Source organism: Pseudophryne corroboree, chromosome 11 (genome assembly GCF_028390025.1).
Source record: "Pseudophryne corroboree isolate aPseCor3 chromosome 11, aPseCor3.hap2, whole genome shotgun sequence".
NCBI lineage: Eukaryota > Metazoa > Chordata > Amphibia > Anura > Myobatrachidae > Pseudophryne > Pseudophryne corroboree.
Genome location: NC_086454.1, coordinates 103,278,353 through 103,296,514, shown reverse-complemented (window position 1 = coordinate 103,296,514; position 18,162 = coordinate 103,278,353). Strand labels below are relative to the sequence as shown.

The following is an 18,162-nucleotide window of genomic DNA, read 5'->3' as shown; positions in this document are numbered from 1 at the left end:
ATGTCTGATTTTATCATTTACATACTTATGTGCCCATGCTCTCTGATGTATGTGGGCAAAACGATTCGTCCATTTAGAGAAAGAATGGCGAATCATCGCCTATCCATCAGAACAGCACTAAGTGTTGGACATTCAGACAAGCCTGTTGCAAGGCATTTCTATGAAGCGAAGCATACTCTGGCATCACTCAAATGCATGATCATAGATCGGATATTACCCCTGAAAAGGGGAGGAGACAGAGCAAAATTATTGTTGCAACGAGAGGCATCATGGATCTACCGGCTTGACACTATTCGCCCGCGAGGCCTAAATGAAGGCATTCACTATGGAATATTTTTGGAATAATCCTCTAAATTCACATCTTCAATAAATACATATTTTTATTCTTATTTTTATTTTATTTTTTATTTTTTACTTTTTACTTTTTGTTTTTCCTATTATCATATATTTTTTTCTGCGACTTTGGATTTCCATAATAAGGATGGTCTGTGCCCATGCCCTTAATTGTTGAAGTTTGTTGACAGATAAACTAGATAACAACAGTATAGTTTTACACTATTAGAATGTAATCATACCAGAGTCTTTGTAATATTAGCCAAATATGGCCTTGTTTGAGATACATATATCCATGGTGATACTTGCTAATATATGAATGCTCCTAGAATCACGTTTTAGACTATTGATCGCTATGACAACGGAGGCAACTGTTTACATATATCTATCACTTCCTGATAAGATACTGGAATTTGCGCTCCAGTGACAGGAAGTACGGAGATTTGCAGAGCACCCTAAGCTTATCTATACCAGCTCTCAGTACACACTTCCGGTCATGTGACCGGAACGTGCGTTCCACAGACCGGAAGTACGGGACGCAGTGGAACGCACGCTGCTTCTGTAATAATCACAGCAGTCTAATACTTTTTAGTATCTCGTTTTAGACTATTGACCACTATCATAACGGAGGCAATTATTTATATAAACTTATTACTCCCCGATAGGATACTGGAACGTGCGTTCCAGAGACAGGAAGTACTGAGATCTGCAGAGCACTCTAAGTTTATCTACACTAGCTTTCAATACACACTTCCGGTCATGTGACCGGAGCGTGCGTTCCACAGACCGGAAGTACGGGACGCAGTGGAACGCACGCCGCTTTTGTAGTGATTATAGCATTCTATATGGCGGTTCACAATGGATATACGATTTTAAAGTAAGATTTGCACATTTATTGTTATATGTTAGTAAGTCTTGTTTGTATTTGTTGTACTATGTTTGTATTTTAATGTATAAAATTTGGGATCCCTCTAATTGGATGATTGGTGGGAGGGCCACATTTGGGTATAAATAGGGGCTATTTCCAATACTAGATGTTCTTGACAAAGGTCCTAACTGGGGACCGAAACGTCGATACACCCCTGTTTCATATGATCCACTGAAAATAAAGAAAACTTGCTTTTGAAGACTGGTGAGTGCTCCTTTACTTTTGGATGTACATATATATATATATATTCGTTCAAACAATTAATCAGGGGGCGCTAACAATCACTTCCCATTAAACCAGCACTACAATTGACCACATATATGGATAATAACAATTTATTAAAAGCACAATCCGCTGTTAGAGATAACAAATACACAAATCAATAATTAGTGTCATAGATGAAATGAAGGGTATTTTTTCTCTCTTCAACCCTGACGCGTTTTGTCCTTTGCGGACTGCTTCAGAGGGATGTTCAAAATAGCTATAAAATCAATCCAAAATTGACAATCAAAGGAAACACCAGGCCCGTTGGCCCATTTTACAGTACAGATTTGTTGGACAATTTCATAAAATGGGACCTCTATCCATGGTACGTAAGGGTCCAATCAAATAAAAGCAAATAAATATCCCACTTTGGGTGAACTTCAATAATAAGTGAAAATCTCCACAGATGGAAAGACCTAGTTCAAGTGTGCTCCTGTGTGCTCTCCCAAAGTGCAAGACTTGACTTGCACTTTGGGAGAGCACACTTGAACTAGGTCTTTCCATCCCATTTTATGAAATTGTCCAACAAATCTGTACTGTGAAATGGTCCAACGGGCCTGGCGTTTCCTTTGATTGTCAAATTTGGATTGATTTTATAGTTATTTTGACCATCCCTCTGAAGAAGTCTGCAAAGGACGAAACGCATCAGGGTAGAAGAGAGAAAAAATACTCTTTATTTCATCTATGACACTAATTATTGATTTGTGTATTTGAAAGGGCTATCTCTAACAGCAAATTGTGCTTTTTATAAATTGTTATTATCCATATATATGGTCAATTGTATTGCTAGTTTAATGGGAAGTGATTGTTAACGCCCCCTGATTCATTGTTTGGAGGAGTGTTTTCTTTGGTCCCAGCTAATAGTAGGACCGTTTCAGAGGGCAGCAACAATACAGCACAGGATGAGGGTGTTTTCGGCTTATATATATATATATACACTGCTCAAAAATATAAAGGGAACACTAAAATAACACATTCTAGATCTGAATGAATGAAATATTCTTATTAAATACTTTGTTCTTTACATAGTTGAATGTGCTGACAACAAAATCACACAAAAATTATCAATGGAAATCAAATTTATTAACCCATGGAGGTCTGGATTTGGAGTCACACTCAAAATTGAAGTGGAACAACACACTACAGGCTGATCCAACTTTGATGTAATGTCCTTAAAACAAGTCAAAATGAGGCTCAGTAGTGTGTGTGGCCTCCATGTGCCTGTATGACGTCCCTAAAATGCCTGGGCATGCTCCTGATGAGGTGGCGGATGGTCTCCTGAGGGATCTCCTCCCAGACCTGGACTAAAGCATCCGCCAACTCCTGGACAGTCTGTGGTGCAACGTGGCATTGGTGGATGGAGTGAGACATGATGTCTCAGATGTGCTCAATTAGATTCAGGTCTTGGGAACGGACGGGCCAGTCCATAGCATCAATGCCTTCGTCTTGCAGGAACTGCTGACACACTCCAGCCACATGAGGTCTAGCATTGTCTTGCATTAGGAGGAACCCAGGGCCAACCACACCAGCATATGGTCTCACAAGGGGTCTGAGGATCTCATCTCGGTACCTAATGGCAGTCAGGCTACCTCTGGCGAGCACATGGAGGGCTGTGCGGCCCCCCAAAGAAATGCCACCCCACACCATTACTGACCCACTGTCAAACCGGTCATGCTGGAGGATGTTGCAGGCAGCAGAACGTTCTCCTTGGCATCTCCAGACTCTGTCACGTCAGTCACATGTGCTCAGTGAGAACCTGCTTTCATCTGTGAAGAGCACAGGGCGCCAGTGGCGAATTTGCCAATCTTGGTGTTCTCTGGCAAATGCCAAACGTCCTGCACGGTGTTGGGCTGCAAGCACAACCCCCACCTGTGGACGTCGGCCCTCATACTACCCTCATGGAGTCTGTTTCTGATCGTTTGAGTAGACACATGCACATTTGTGGCTTGCTGGAGGTCATTTTGCAGGGCTCTGGCAGTGCTCCTCCTGTTCCTCCTTGCACAAAGGCGGAGGTAGCAGTCCTGCTGCTGGGTTGTTGCCCTCCTACGGCCTCCTCCACGTCTCCTGGTGTACTGGCCTGTCTCCTGGTAGCGCCTCCATGATCTGGACACTACGCTGACAGACACAGCAAACCTTCTTGCCACAGCTCCCATTGATGTGCCATTCTAAATGAGCTGCACTACCTGAGCCACTTGTGTGGGTTGTAGAGAGGTCATACAGGGACGTGGAGGCCACACACACTACTGAGCCTCATTTTGACTTGTTTTAAGGACATTACATCAAAGTTGGATCAGCCTGTAGTGTGTTTTCCCACTTTAATTTTGAGTGTGACTCCAAATCCAGACCTCCATGGGTTAATAAATTTGATTTACATTGATAATTTTTGTGTGATTTTGTTGCCCGCACATTCAACTATGTAAAGAACAAAGTATTTAATAAGAATATTTCATTCATTCAGATCTAGGATGTGTTATTTTAGTGTTCCCTTTATTTTTTCGAGCAGTGTATATATATATATATATATATATATATAATGAGTACATGGACCGGCACTCCACCTTCTCAGCCTGGGGGGGTCATTCCGAGTTGTTCGCTCGCTAGCAGTTTTTAGCAGCCGTGCAAACGCTATGCCGCCTCCCACTGGGAGTGTATTTTAGCTTAGCAGAAGTGCGAACAAAAGGATCGCAGAGCGGCTACAAAATAATTTTGTGCAGTTTCTGAGTAGCTTCAGACCTACTCAGCGCTTGCGATCACTTCAGACAGTTCAGTTCCTGTTTTGACGTCACAAACACGCCCTGCGTTTGCCCAGCCACACCTGCTTTTTTCCGAACACTCCCTGAAAATGGTCAATTGACACCCAGAAACGCCCACTTCATGTCAATCACTCTGCAGCCAGCAGTTCGACTGAAAAGCTTCGCTAGACCTTGTGTAAAACGACATCGCTCGTTGCAATAGTACGACGCGCGTGCGCATTGTGCCGCATACGCATGCGCAGAAGTGCCATTTTTTCGCCTGATCGCTGTGCTGCGAACAAATTCAGCTAGCGATCAACTTGGAATGACCCCCTATGTTGCTCCGATGCCCTCTTAAAGAAGATGCATACTTTTTAACAGAGTAGCAGCACTCGGAGGCTGCGAGAAGTCAACGTGTATTTCACAAGAAACTCTCCAATGTTTCAGGGTATTCCAACCCCTTTGTCAAGGTGAACAAACAGTGTATAATGTAAACATTGTACCTTATAAGCTGAAGAATCCCGCCAAGTGCTTCACGGCCATCCGGCCACGCGCGTCCCGGCCATCCGGCCACGCGCGTCCCGGCTCTTCTTCCGGCTCACTGTGTGTGACGTAATCACACAAGCGCCGGGCAGTCATGGTATCTCTGGATGCTGACCGGCCAGCCCAGCCATCAATAAATGCTACTAAATAACATAAGGGACATTTGAAGTGACAACTGCAGCGAGGGTGTAAGCCGTGTTCTAGGACAAAAAAACGTCCTTGACATGAGCTGAAGATATTTATATATTCTGTCACATATATTTGCAATTTAATATTAGTAGAGTTACAGGCCAAATAAAGTGAGTTATAGCATGTTAAAGGGTAGAAATCCTAAAGGAAGCTCACATCTCACGTTCCCCTGTGGTGATATACTTGAGTAAATTCCCTAGTATAGATACCTAGAGTCTATACTGCCCATTGTAGTGTAAAGGCACTTTATTGAGACTAGTGACCTGCCCACACGTTGGTTTTGAACTTGGTTCTATATTATTGTGAATTTACCAATAATATATGAACATGAACTCACTGTAGCATATCAGTGAGCTGTATCTGTCACCAGCCTGGAGGTGTTATAGCTATATAGAGCAACCCTACGGGATGCCACTTTTCTCACTGTAGCATACCAGTGAATTGTTCTTTGATACCAGATTAGAAGTGTTATAATTATATAGGGCAACCCTAAGGGATGCCAACTTTTAACCCGTGCCCAAATAAAACATTTAAGATGGAGCAATTGGGTCACAACCTTTTATGATTTATGATCTTCAAGGTCTTATTTAAGCATTGAATGTTGTCTACACAGTAAATCTCACACTTAAATTGTTTTACTAGCTGTATACCCCTGATGAAGTCTTGATAGACGAAACGTGTAGGGTTCACCAATCAATACCTGCCATGTTCTAGTGTTTGAGAATTCCACCCAGAGCTCACACCTTTTGCTAAAGGTGAGGGTGGAGTACATTTCAACTTTCTGTACTTAGACATGTGTTTGGATTAATTGGGTCTATGTCATTATTCGTGTATTTTAATGCATTTTTAGAAGTAAAAGAAAAAGTTTGAACTATATATGTCTGATTTATTCATTTTGGGTGATTTTTGGTGAGAGGGTATATTTATAGGGAATCTTGCCCTGACCATCTGAGCACCAATTGGCTTTGACATATTGGTTATCGGATGATCCTTCGTGAACGGCTTCTTCTTGAATTGAATCTACAGTGACATATATATTAGTGCACCGGGATACTTGGTTTTGTTTTTATAGATGGAATACATATAAAGGTGCTGAACAATAGGGCACTAATTTGAAGGCACATTGGACCTAATTAAGACCTTTCGACGCCCAGACAGAGTGAATACCCACCCCGCGCAAGTCTGCGTATGCCTTGTGAAAAGCTTTGCAAATGCTGGTCAGCTGCAAATCCTTTTGCAATTCACTCACCATGTAATGATTTTTCCAGTCTGTGCGGTCTGTGCATAGGATAGGGCTTACTCCTACAGTGCGATAGAAACAGGCTATTCGGGGCTGGAGCTGACGTCACGCACTCTCCCTGAACACATTTGGGAACACCTGCATTTTTCCTGAAACTCCCAGAAAACGGGCAGTTACCAAACCCAAACGCCGGTTTCCTGTCAATCAACTTGCGTATGCCTAGCAATCAAAAAGGACGCTGGATTATTTTGCAGTGTGGCCTCGTACGTGCGAACTACGATCTGTACGCATGCGCAGTCGATTGATAATTTGACTGCAAATTCGCACATCAGCGTTCAGGTCTGAATTAGGCCCATAATCATGATGTTAATATAAGACTTGAAGGTGGTAGAATTAAGACATCACTATTTACTATGACGGACCATAATAATCTATTACACATGCAGTTTTCACCCAAAGGTCCAGATTTATCAAGCCTTGGAGAATGATAAATTGCACAGTGATAAAGTACCAACCAATCAGCTCCTAACTGTCATTTTTCAAACACAGCCTGTAACATGGCAGTTAGGAACTGGTTGGTTGGTACTTTATCACCATGCAATTTATCACTCTCCAAGGCTTAATAAATCTGGGTCTTACCTCTTAAAAGGGGCTTTCCATATTCACAATTATTACGTATCAGACGAAGGTGCTTAAACTGTGTAAAAGAGCACTTCTTGAAAATAAGGACGTTAGAAATGATAGCATGCTTATCCTATGGGTAACATAATTTAATAAAGTGAGTAGCGTCATACAAACCAATTAGGATCTCAAGTTAGGTGATAAAAAAATAAGAATTTACTCACCGGTAATTCTATTTCTCGTAGTCCGTAGTGGATGCTGGGTACTCCGTAAGGACCATGGGGAATAGACGGGCTCCACAGGAGACTGGGCACTCTAAAAGAAAGATTAGGTACTATCTGGTGTGCACTGGCTCCTCCCTCTATGCCGCTCCTCCAGACCTCAGTTAGGGAAACTGTGCCCGGAAGAGCTGACACAACAAGGAAAGGATTTGGAATCCAGGGTAAGACTCATACCAGCCACACCAATCACACTGTACAACTTGTGATAACCATACCCAGTTAACAGTATGAACAACAACTGATCCTCCTTGTACGGATGGCTCATAACAATAACCCTTTAGTGAAGCAATAACTATATACATGTATTGCAGAGAGTCCGCACTTGGGACGGGCGCCCAGCATCCACTACGGACTACGAGAAATAGAATTACCGGTGAGTAAATTCTTATTTTCTCTGACGTCCTAGTGGATGCTGGGAACTCCGTAAGGACCATGGGGATTATACCAAAGCTCCCAAACGGACGGGAGAGTGCGGATGACTCTGCAGCACCGAATGAGCAAACTCAAGGTCCTCCTCAGCCAGGGTATCAAACTTGTAGAATTTAGCAAATGTGTTTGAACCCGACCAAGTAGCAGCTCGGCAAAGCTGTAAAGTCGAGACCCCTCGGGCAGCCGCCCAAGAAGAGCCCACCTTCCTCGTGGAATGGGCTTTTACTGATTTAGGATGCAGCAGTCCAGCCGCAGAATGTGCCAGCTGAATCGTGCAACAGATCCAGCGAGCAATAGTTTGCTTTGAAGCAGGAGCACCCAGCTTGTTGGGTGCATGCAGGATAATTAGCTAGTCAGTTTTCCTGACTCCAGCCGTCCTGGAAACATAAATTTTCAAAGCCCGGACTACGTCCAGCAACTTGGAAGCCTCCAAGTCCCGAGTAGCCGCAGGCACCACAATAGGCTGGTTCAAATGAAACGCTGATACCACCTTTGGGAGAAATTGGGGACGAGTCCTCAATTCTGCCCTGTCCATATGGAAGATCAGATACGGGCTTTTACATGACAAAGCCGCCAATTCTGACACACGCCTAGCTGAAGCCAAGGCCAACAGCATGACCACCTTCCACGTGAGATACTTTAGCTCCACGGTCTTAAGTGGCTCAAACCAGTGTGATTTCAGGAAATCCAACACAACGTTAAGATCCCAAGGTGCCACTGGAGGCACAAAAGGGGGCTGAATATGCAGCACTCCCTTAACAAACATCTGAACTTCAGGCAGTGAAGCCAGTTCTTTTTGAAAGAAAATAGATAGGGCCGAAATCTGGACCTTTATGGATCCTAATTTTAGGCCCATAGTCACTCCTGACTGTAGGAAGTGCAGGAATCGACCCAGCTGGAATTCCTCTGTAGGGGCCTTCCTGGCCTCACACCAAGCAACATATTTTCGCCATATACGGTGATAATGTTTTGCTGTCACATCTTTCCTAGCTTTTATCAGCGTAGGAATAACTTCATCCGGAATGCCCTTTTCCGCTAGGATCCGGCGTTCAACCGCCATGCTGTCAAACGCAGCCGCGGCAAGTCTTGGAACAGACAGGGCCCCTGCTGCAACAGGTCCTGTCTGAGAGGCAGAGGCCATGGGTCCTCTGAGATCATTTCTTGTAGTTCTGGGTACCAAGTTCTTCTTGGCCAATCCGGAACGATGAGTATAGTTCTTACTCCTCTCTTTCTTACCATCCTCAGTACCTTGGGTATGAGAGGAAGAGGAGGGAACACATAAACCGACTGGTACACCCACGGTGTCATCAGTGTGTCCACAGCTATCGCCTGAGGGTCCCTTGACCTGGCGCAATATTTTTTTTAGCTTTTTGTTGAGGCGGGACGCCATCATGTCCACCTGTGGCAGTTCCCAGCGATTTACAATCTGTGTGAAGACTTCTTGATGAAGTCCCCACTCTCCCGGGTGGAGGTCGTGCCTGCTGAGGAAGTCTGCTTCCCAGTTGTCCACTCCCGGAATGAACACTGCTGACAGTGCTAGCACGTGATTCTCCGCCCATCGAAGAATCCTTGTGGCTTCTGCCATTGCCATCCTGCTTCTTGTGCCGCCCTGGCGGTTTACATGGGCGACCGCCGTGATGTTGTCTGACTGAATCAGTACTGGTTGGTTTTGAAGCAGGGGCTCCGCTTGCCTCAGGGCGTTGTAAATGGACCTTAGTTCCAGTATATTTATGTGTAGTGAAGTCTCCAGACTTGACCACTGTCCTTGGAAGTTTCTTCCCTGAGTGACTGCCCCCCATCCTCGGAGGCTTGCATCCGTGGTCACCAGGACCCAGTCCTGTATGCCGAACCTGCGGCCCTCGAGAAGATGAGCACTCTGCAGCCACCACAGCAGAGACACCCTGGCCCTTGGGGACAGGGTGATCAACCGATGCATCTGAAGATGCGATCCGGACCATTTGTCCAACAGATCCCACTGAAAGATCCTTGCATGGAACCTGCTGAAGGGAATTGCTTCGTAAGAAGCCACCATCTTTCCCAGGACTCGCGTGCAGTGATGCACCGACACCTGTTTTGGTTTCAGGAGGTCCCTGACCAGAGATGACAATTCCTGGGCCTTCTCCACCGGGAGAAACACCTTCTTCTGTTCTGTGTCCAGAATCATGCCCAGGAAAAGCAGACGCGTCGCAGGAATCAGCTGCGACTTTGGGATATTCAGAATCCAGCCGTGCTGTTGCAACACTTCCTGAGAGAGTGCTACGCTGACCAACAACTGCTCTCTGGACCTCGCCTTTATGAGGAGATCATCCAAGTACGGGATAATAATAATAACTGCTTTCTTCCGAAGGAGTATCATCATTTCGGCCATTACCTTGGTAAATATTCTCGGTGCCGTGGACAGGCCAAACGGCAACGTCTGGAATTGGTAATGACAGTCATGTACCACAAATCTGAGGTACTCCTGGTTAGGTGGGTAAATGGGGACATGCAAGTAAACATCTTTGATGTCCAGCGACACCATAAAGTCCCCCTCTTCCAGGCTTGCAATGACCGCTCTGAGCGATTCCATTTTGAACTTGAATTTCTTTATATAAGTGTTCAAGGACTTTAAATTCAGAATGGGTCTCACCGAACCGTCCGGTTTCGGTACCACAAACATTGTGGAATAGTAACCACTTCCCTGTTGAAGGAGGGGGACCTTGATTATCACCTGCTGGAGGTACAGCTTGTGAATTGCCGCCAGTACTACCTCCCTTTCCCTGGGAGCAGCTGGCAAGGCAGATTTGAGGTAACGGCGAGGGGGAGTCGCCTCGAACTCCAGCTTGTATCCCTGAGATACAATTTGTACAGCCCATAGATCCACTTGTGAGCGAACCCACTGGTTGCTGAAGTTTCGGAGACGCTCTCCCACCGCACCTGGCTCCGCCTGTGGAGCCCCAACGTCATGCGGTGGACTTAGTGGAAGCAGGGGAGGATTTTTGTTCCTGGGAACTGGCTGCCTGGTGCAGCTTCTTTCCTCTACCCTTGCCTCTGGCCAGAAAGGATGCTCCTCTGACCCGCTTGCCTTTCTGAGGCCAAAAGGACTGCACTTGATAATACGGTGCTTTCTTAGGCTGTGAGGGAACCTGAGGCAAAAAAGTCGACTTCCCAGCTGTTGCTGTGGATACGAGGTCCGAGAGACCATCCCCAAACAATTCCTCACCCTTATAAGGCAAAACCTCCATGTGTTTTTTAGAATCAGCATCACCTGTCCACTGCCGAGTCCATAATACTCTCCTGGCAGAAATGGACATTGCATTAATTCTAGATGCCAGCAGGCAAATGTCCCTCTGGGCATCCCGCATATATAAGACGACGTCTTTTATATGTTCGAGGGTTAGCAAAGCAGTATCCCTGTCGAGGGAATCAATGTTGTCTGACAGGGTATCAGTCCATGCTGCTGCAGCACTACACATCCAGGCTGAAGCAATAGCAGGTCTCAGTAGAGTACCAGAGTGTATATACACAGACTTCAGGATAGCTTCCTGCTTTCTATCCGCAGGCTCCTTTAGGGCGGCCGTATCCTGAGACGGCAGTGCCACCCTTTTAGATAAGCGTGTGAGCACCTTGTCCACTCTAGGGGATGTTTCCCAACGTAACCTATCCGTTGGCGGGAAAGGGTACGCCATCAGTAACCTCTTAGAAATCACTAGTTTCTTATCAGGGGAACTCCACGCTTCTTCACATAATTCATTTAATTCATCAGATGGGGGAAAAGTCACTGGCTGCTTTTTCTCCCCAAACATAATACCCCTCTTGGTGGTAACCGGGTTCCATCTACACTCGAGTCAGACTCCATGTCGACATCTGTGTCTACCATCTGAGCTAGCGGGCGTTTATGAGCCCCCGACGGCTTCTGAGTCGCCTGGGCAGGCGCGGGCTGAGACCCCGGCTGTCCCAAGGCTGCTGCGTCATCGAACCTTTTATGTAAGGAGTTGACACTGTCGGTTAAGACCTTCCACATATCCATCCAATCAGGTGTCGGCCCCGTCGGGGGCGACACCACATTTATCTGCCCCTGCTCCGCCTCCACATAACCCTCCTCATCAAACATGTCGACACAGCCGTACCGACACACCGCACACACACAGGGAATGCTCAGACTGAGGACAGGACCCCACAAAGTCCTTTGGGGAGACAGAGAGAGAGTATGCCAGCACACACCACAGCGCTATATAACACAGGGATTCACACCATAAAAAGTGATTTACCCAATAGCTGCTTAAATATCTTATTTGCGCCTAAATTTATGTGCCCCCCCTCTCTTTTTTACCCTTCTTGTATCAGGATACTGCAGGGGAGAGCCTGGGGAGCTGCTTCCAGCGGAGCTGTAAAGGGAAAATGGCGCTGGTGTGCTGAGGAAGAAGGCCCCACCCCCTCAGCGGCGGGCTTCTGTCCCGCGTTTTCTGTAACTTAATGGCGGGGTTTTTTACACATATACAGTTAACAGACTGTATTATGTGTATTTTATGCCAAAAGGTATTATAATTGCTGCCCAGGGCGCCCCCCCCCACCCCCCCAGCGCCCTGCACCCTACAGTGACCGGAGTGTGTGGTGTGCTGTGGGAACAATGGCGCACAGCTGCAGTGCTGTGCGCTACCTTAATGAAGACAGGAGTCTTCTGCCGCCGATTTCATCGCTTCTCTTCTGTCTTCTGGCTCTGCAAGGGGGACGGCGGCGCGGCTCCGGGAACGGACGATCGAGGTCAGGCCCTGTGTTCGAACCCTCTGGAGCTAATGGTGTCCAGTAGCCTAAGAAGCACAAGCTACCTGCAAGCAGGTAGGTTTGCTTCTCTCCCCTCAGTCCCACGTAGCAGTGAGTCTGTTGCCAGCAGATCTCACTGAAAATAAAAAACCTAACAAATACTTTCTTTTCTAGCAAGCTCAGGAGAGCCCACTTGGAGCACCCAGCTCTGGCCGGGCACAGATTCTAACTGAGGTCTGGAGGAGGGGCATAGAGGGAGGAGCCAGTGCACACCAGATAGTACCTAATCTTTCTTTTAGAGTGCCCAGTCTCCTGCGGAGCCCGTCTATCCCCCATGGTCCTTACGGAGTTCCCAGCATCCACTAGGACGTCAGAGAAAATGAATGTGTTGCTGCACTTATAGGGGTATATTTACTAAAGTGTGTATTAATAGAAGTGGAAATGTTGCCCATAGCAACCAATCAAATTCTACTTATCATTTATCTAGCACTTTCTAGAAGATAAGGGGGGTAATTCCCAAGTTGATCGCAGCAGGAAATTTATTAGCAGTTGGGCAAAACCATGTGCACTGCAGGGGAGGCAGATATAACATGTGCAGAAAGAGTTAGATTTGGGTGTGGTGAGTTAAATCTGCAATCTAAATTGCAGTGGAAAAATAAAGCAGCCAGTATTTACCCTGCACAGAAACAAAATAACCCACCCAAATCTAACTCTCTCTGCAAATGTTATATCTGCCTCCCCTGCAGTGCACATGGTTTTGCCCAACTGCTAAAAAAAAATCATGCTGCGATCAACTTGGAATTACCCCCAATATGTAGAATATGTAACAGGCCAGGTACTTCCTGACACGCAAAATCAGGCTGGCTAAAAACCGGTTCTCCAACAAGCTAACTAACAATCTTTCGGCCAAAGACCCCGCATCTGTTTGGAGAGGTATGCAAGCCATAACCAGTTACAAGAAAACCCACTGTCATGCACCAGGAACTGGCGGACGAGCTGAACAACTTTTACTGCAGATTTGAGAAAGAGGCCCCCTGTCCCAGTCCTACCCCTGTCCCAGGCGAAGCTGACCACCCACTCCGCTATCCTGGTCCCCACTCCCAGGCTCTGCGGGTGGTTCAGAAAGAGGTAGAAGGAATGTACAGAAGAGTCAAACCTAGGAAAGCCACAGGCCCAGATGCAGTATCGCCATCTGCCCTAAAGAACTGTGCTGTTCAGCTCGCCCCCATCTTCTCCAGGATCTTCAACACCTCACTGGAGACGTGCAAGGTTCCCTCCTGGTCTAAATGTTCAACAATCATCCTGGCTCCAAAGAGCGCAGCTGCAAAAGACCTAAACGACTACAGGCCGATCGCACTAACATCTGTTGCAATGAACGTGTTTGAACGGCTGGTGCTGAGCCTCCTGAGAGAAACGACTAACACCCACCTAGACCCCTTGCAGTTCGCATACCGAGCGAACAGGAGTGTCGAGGACGTAGTTAACTTGGGGGCTGCACTACATCCTACAGCACCTAGACCGGCTGAGCTCTTATGCGAGGGTCCTATTTGTCGACTTCAGTTCGGCATTCAACACAATCGTCCCCAGTATCCTACAAGCCAAACTCCTCTCCTCAGGGGTCCCAGAATCAACATGCTTCTGGATCATCGACTTTCTGACAGCAAGAAAACAGGTGGTGAAAGTCGGGTCATTCACGTCTAGTGGGCGCACGATCAGCATGGGGGCCCCTCAAGGATCTGCCCTCTCCCCCCTGCTCTTCTCTCTATATACCAACGACTGCACCTCAGCCGAGCAATCAGTAAAAATTATAAAATTCGCAGACGACACCACAGTCATCGTCTTAAACAAGGATGAATATGAATCTGCATACAGACGCGAAGTGGTATGGCTAATGCAGTGGTGCGGCAGGAACAACCTTGACCTAAATCCCCTCAAAACAGTTGAGATGGTGGTGGACTTCAGAACTTCTGAATCAGAAGGAAATCCAATGCCATGAAACCACTCGTAATAGCCAACAGCGTGGTTTCATAGGTCGACTCCTTCAAGTTCCTAAGGTCAAAAATTTCCCGAGACTGCAATTGGGGACCCAACATAAGCACTGTCGTAAAGATGGCCCCACAGCAGATTTTCTTTCTGAGGCAACTCAGGAAATTCAACATCCTGCAGAAGCTGCTGCTCATCTTCTACACAGCGATCATAGAATCGGTCCTACAGTATGTTCCTTGATCACAGTCTGGTATGGAGCTGCCAATGAGAGTGACGGACGGAGGCTGCAAAGGCTGGTGAGGACAGCTGAATAGATCGTTGGGTCTGACCTTCCTCCCATCCAGGAATCATACCAGTCAAGGGTCAGGAAGCGAGCGCAGAAAATCATGGCAGATATGCAGCACCCAAACTGTTCGAACTGCTTCCATCAGGCAGACGCTACAGGACCATTCCCGTGAAGTCGACCAGATCCATTAAACGCTTCTTCCCACTAGCTGTCCACCAGCGGAACAATATATAAAAACTCTAACATGTATAATGGGAGTCATTCCGAGCTGTTCGCTCGCTAGCAGTTTTTAGCAGCCGTGCAAACGCATTGTCGCCGCCCACCGAGGAGTGTATTTTTGCCTTGCAGAAGTGCAAACAGCTGTGCAGCAGAGCGCCTGCAAAAACATTTTGTGCAGAACAAGACCAGCCCTGGACTTACTCTTCGTGTGCGTTGATTCTAACGTTGGAGGGTTGGCTTTTGACGTCACACACCCGCCCAGCGTTCGCCCAGCCACGCCTGCTTTTTCCCTGGCACGCCTGCGTTTTTCCAAACACTCCCAGAAAACGGTCAGTTGACACCCAGAAACGCCCTCTTCCTGTCAATCTTCCTGCGTTGTGCCATGTGACTGAAAGCTTCGCTAGAATCTGTGCAAAACCTCAAAGGACTTTGTACCCGTACGTCGCGCGTGCGCATTGCCGTGCATATGCATTAGCCTGATCGCTGCGCTGCAAACAATGGCAGCTAGTGATCAACTCGGAATGACCCCCAATATGTCTAATATGTCTATTGTACAGTTGCAATGTGCAGTATGAACTCATACGTTTAATGGCCCTCATTCCGAGTTGTTCGCTCGCTAGCTGCTTTTAGCAGCATTGCACACGCTAAGCCGCCGCCCTCTGGGAGTGTATCTTAGCTTAGCAGAAGTGCGAACGAAAGATTAGCAGAATTGCGAATAGAAAATTCTTAGCAGTTTCTGAGTAGCTGGAGACTTACTCTGCCACTGCGATCAGTTCAGTCAGTTTCGTTCCTGGTTTGACGTCACAAACACACCCAGCGTTCGCCAAGACACTCCTCCGTTTCTCCAGCCACTCCCGCGTTTTTCCCAGAAACACCAGCGTTTTTTCGCACACGCCCAAAAAACGGACAGTTTCCACCCAGAAACACCCACTTCCTGTCAATCACACTCCGATCACCAGAACGATGAAAAATCCTCGTTATTCCGTGAGTAAAATACCTAACTGTTGTGTAAAATAACTAAGCGCATGCGCTCTGCGAACATTGTGCATGCGCAGTAAGCGACTAATCGCAATATAGAGAAAATCGGCAACGAGCAAACAACTCGGAATGACCCCCAATGTTTGTAATGTATGCTACGTTTTTCTCCCTTCTTATGCTATGTATTCCCCCTTCATGTTGCTGCTTGGTGATGCATTGTACCGCAAAAAAATCCTAGTGTACATCAGTACACCTGGCCAATAAAGCTGATTCTGAATCTGATTGGATGCTATGGGCAACCTCTCCACTTGTATAAACCAGCGCTTTAGTAAATATAACCCATAGCCATAATTTAAAAGACATATTGGTTAAGACTGATATCACCAGTTGTGGGGCAGAGAATAATACCAATAAGAAGGGATATATTAAGTGTTCATGTATCACATGTTGTTACCTCATTGCAGGGGACACTTACCACCACCTACATTCTGTAAAGATGTGTAAGATAAAGCATAAATTTACCTGCAACACAAAATTAGTTTGATTCCAGAGAATATATATTCCTGCGGAAGGCATGGCGGCCCACCGATGGGGCATCAAGGCTGCAATCAGCATTGGTGACAGCAGGGGTGGATTGGGATGGAATTTTCTGGATGCAGCCATAATAGAGGCGGGGTCTGTTTAGGGGATGGGGTTTGTTAAGGGGGCAAGATACCTCCTCACAGGGCCTGATTCTGAGTCCTGATGCAGCTGAACTTACCCGCCAGTGCACCTGCCTGACAGAGATATATATATATATATATATATATATATATATATATATATATATATATATATATAGTTTCTGCGATGGAGTTGGGAAGGTGGAAGGGAAAGCTCAGGGGGAAGGGGAAGAGCATATGAAGTGGGAGGTGAGAAGGGCATAGGGCTGCTCCCAGAGGCAGGATAACCCACAGTTAATAGCTACACACTGTGGGGGCTGGAGCTAGGTGCAGGGCAGAGAATAGCCCTGAAGGCGGATGGGTAAGGGCTGTGGGAAAAAGGAGGGTTAATTTTTTTTTTTGTTGGGAGCCAATTAACCTACCAGTATATTTTTGGAGTGTGGGAGGAAACCGGAGTACCCGGAGGAAACCCACGCAAGCACGGCTAGTATATACAAACGCCACACAGTTCAGGCCAAGGTGGGAATTGAACCCATGACATTAGTGCTGCGAGGCAATGATGCTAACCATTACACTGTCTGTGCGTCATTAGGCCCTGCCTTTGTCTTGGCAAAAGCCTTGCAGCAGGTCCCCCCACAGACCCAAAATTCTCTGTATTATCTCCTCATCCTGCCCACTTCATGTGGAAGTAGGCAGGATGTGGGAGATCCACCTATGTTTTTTAGAGTGCTGCGGACCATTCATCTTGGCTGGGAAGCGGCAGCACGTGCACTCCTGTTGCGACTAGGCGTGCCTACGTTGGCCGCAGCAGGATTTGTCTTCTGCCACTCCATATACTTTCAACGGGGCGCGGGTACGACTAAAAAGCTTGCGCTCGGTGGCGTGCACGAACATCATGGCAAATGAGCTGCATTTGAGTGTGGCTACATCTGTAGGTATTATTGGGCTGATTCAGAGTTGGGAGAAAAGCACAGAAAGAGTAACTTTGAACCTTAGAAAAACCATGCTGCACTGCACGTGGGATATATTTAAAATGTGCAGAGAGATCTAGATTTGGGAACGGAATGTCCAAACCTAAATCTAACTTCCAAAGTAAAAATATACAGCTGGCCAATATACAGCTGGGCTACATCAAAAGCAGACAGTATTTATCTCACATGCTAAAAGTAGGTACAGTATTTGCACCTTTTCTATTGCCGCATGGATTGCCCAGGTTCTGTCTCTTATACCCCTTTCACATCGCACTAAAAACCCGGTATAGACACGGCATATTGCCGTGTCGAAACGGGTTAGTGTGCGATGTGAAAGGTCCTTTTCAGAATTAGCGGGTCACCTGACCCGGTAATTCAACCTGGTAAAAAAGAAGGGTTATTACCGGGTTGATTACCGGGTCAGGCGCAGTGTGAATGGGAGCCGTTCCGATGCGACACGGCTCCCATTCACAGCATAGGCAGAGGCGGCGCAGGAGATGAGCTCATCTCCCGGCGCCGCCTCCACCCCCGCCCCTGCTGCTGCTGCGCCCTCCGCTGCTATGGCAACCGACCCGGTATATTGCCGGGTCGGAAAGCCAGCAACGGAGCGCAAATGCCGGATCCCACCCGGTAAGTACACGTTTCTCTTACCGGGTAGGATCCGGCATTTGCGATCTGAATGCAGCATGAATTATTGTAAAGCTTAAAAAAAATAAAGTGGATGCAAAAAGAGCTTGGAAATATGTCCTATTGTACA

At 46.7% G+C, this 18,162-nt stretch overlaps 1 protein-coding gene across 2 annotated transcripts in view; it reads left to right on the top strand.

Moving 5' to 3' along the window:
• Nucleotides 1–1,107: 1,107 nt before the first annotated feature.
• LOC134968996 (mucin-5B-like) overlaps nucleotides 1,108–18,162 on the top strand; it is a 126,378-nt gene continuing 109,323 nt past the window's right edge. Inside the window, exon 1 of one of the 2 annotated variants that reach the window (XR_010189362.1) lies at nucleotides 1,108–1,210. The gene's annotated coding sequence lies outside the window, so the exon portion shown is untranslated. The remainder of the gene's footprint in view (nucleotides 1,211–18,162) is intronic. The other variant, XM_063944698.1, reaches the window with a different exon arrangement.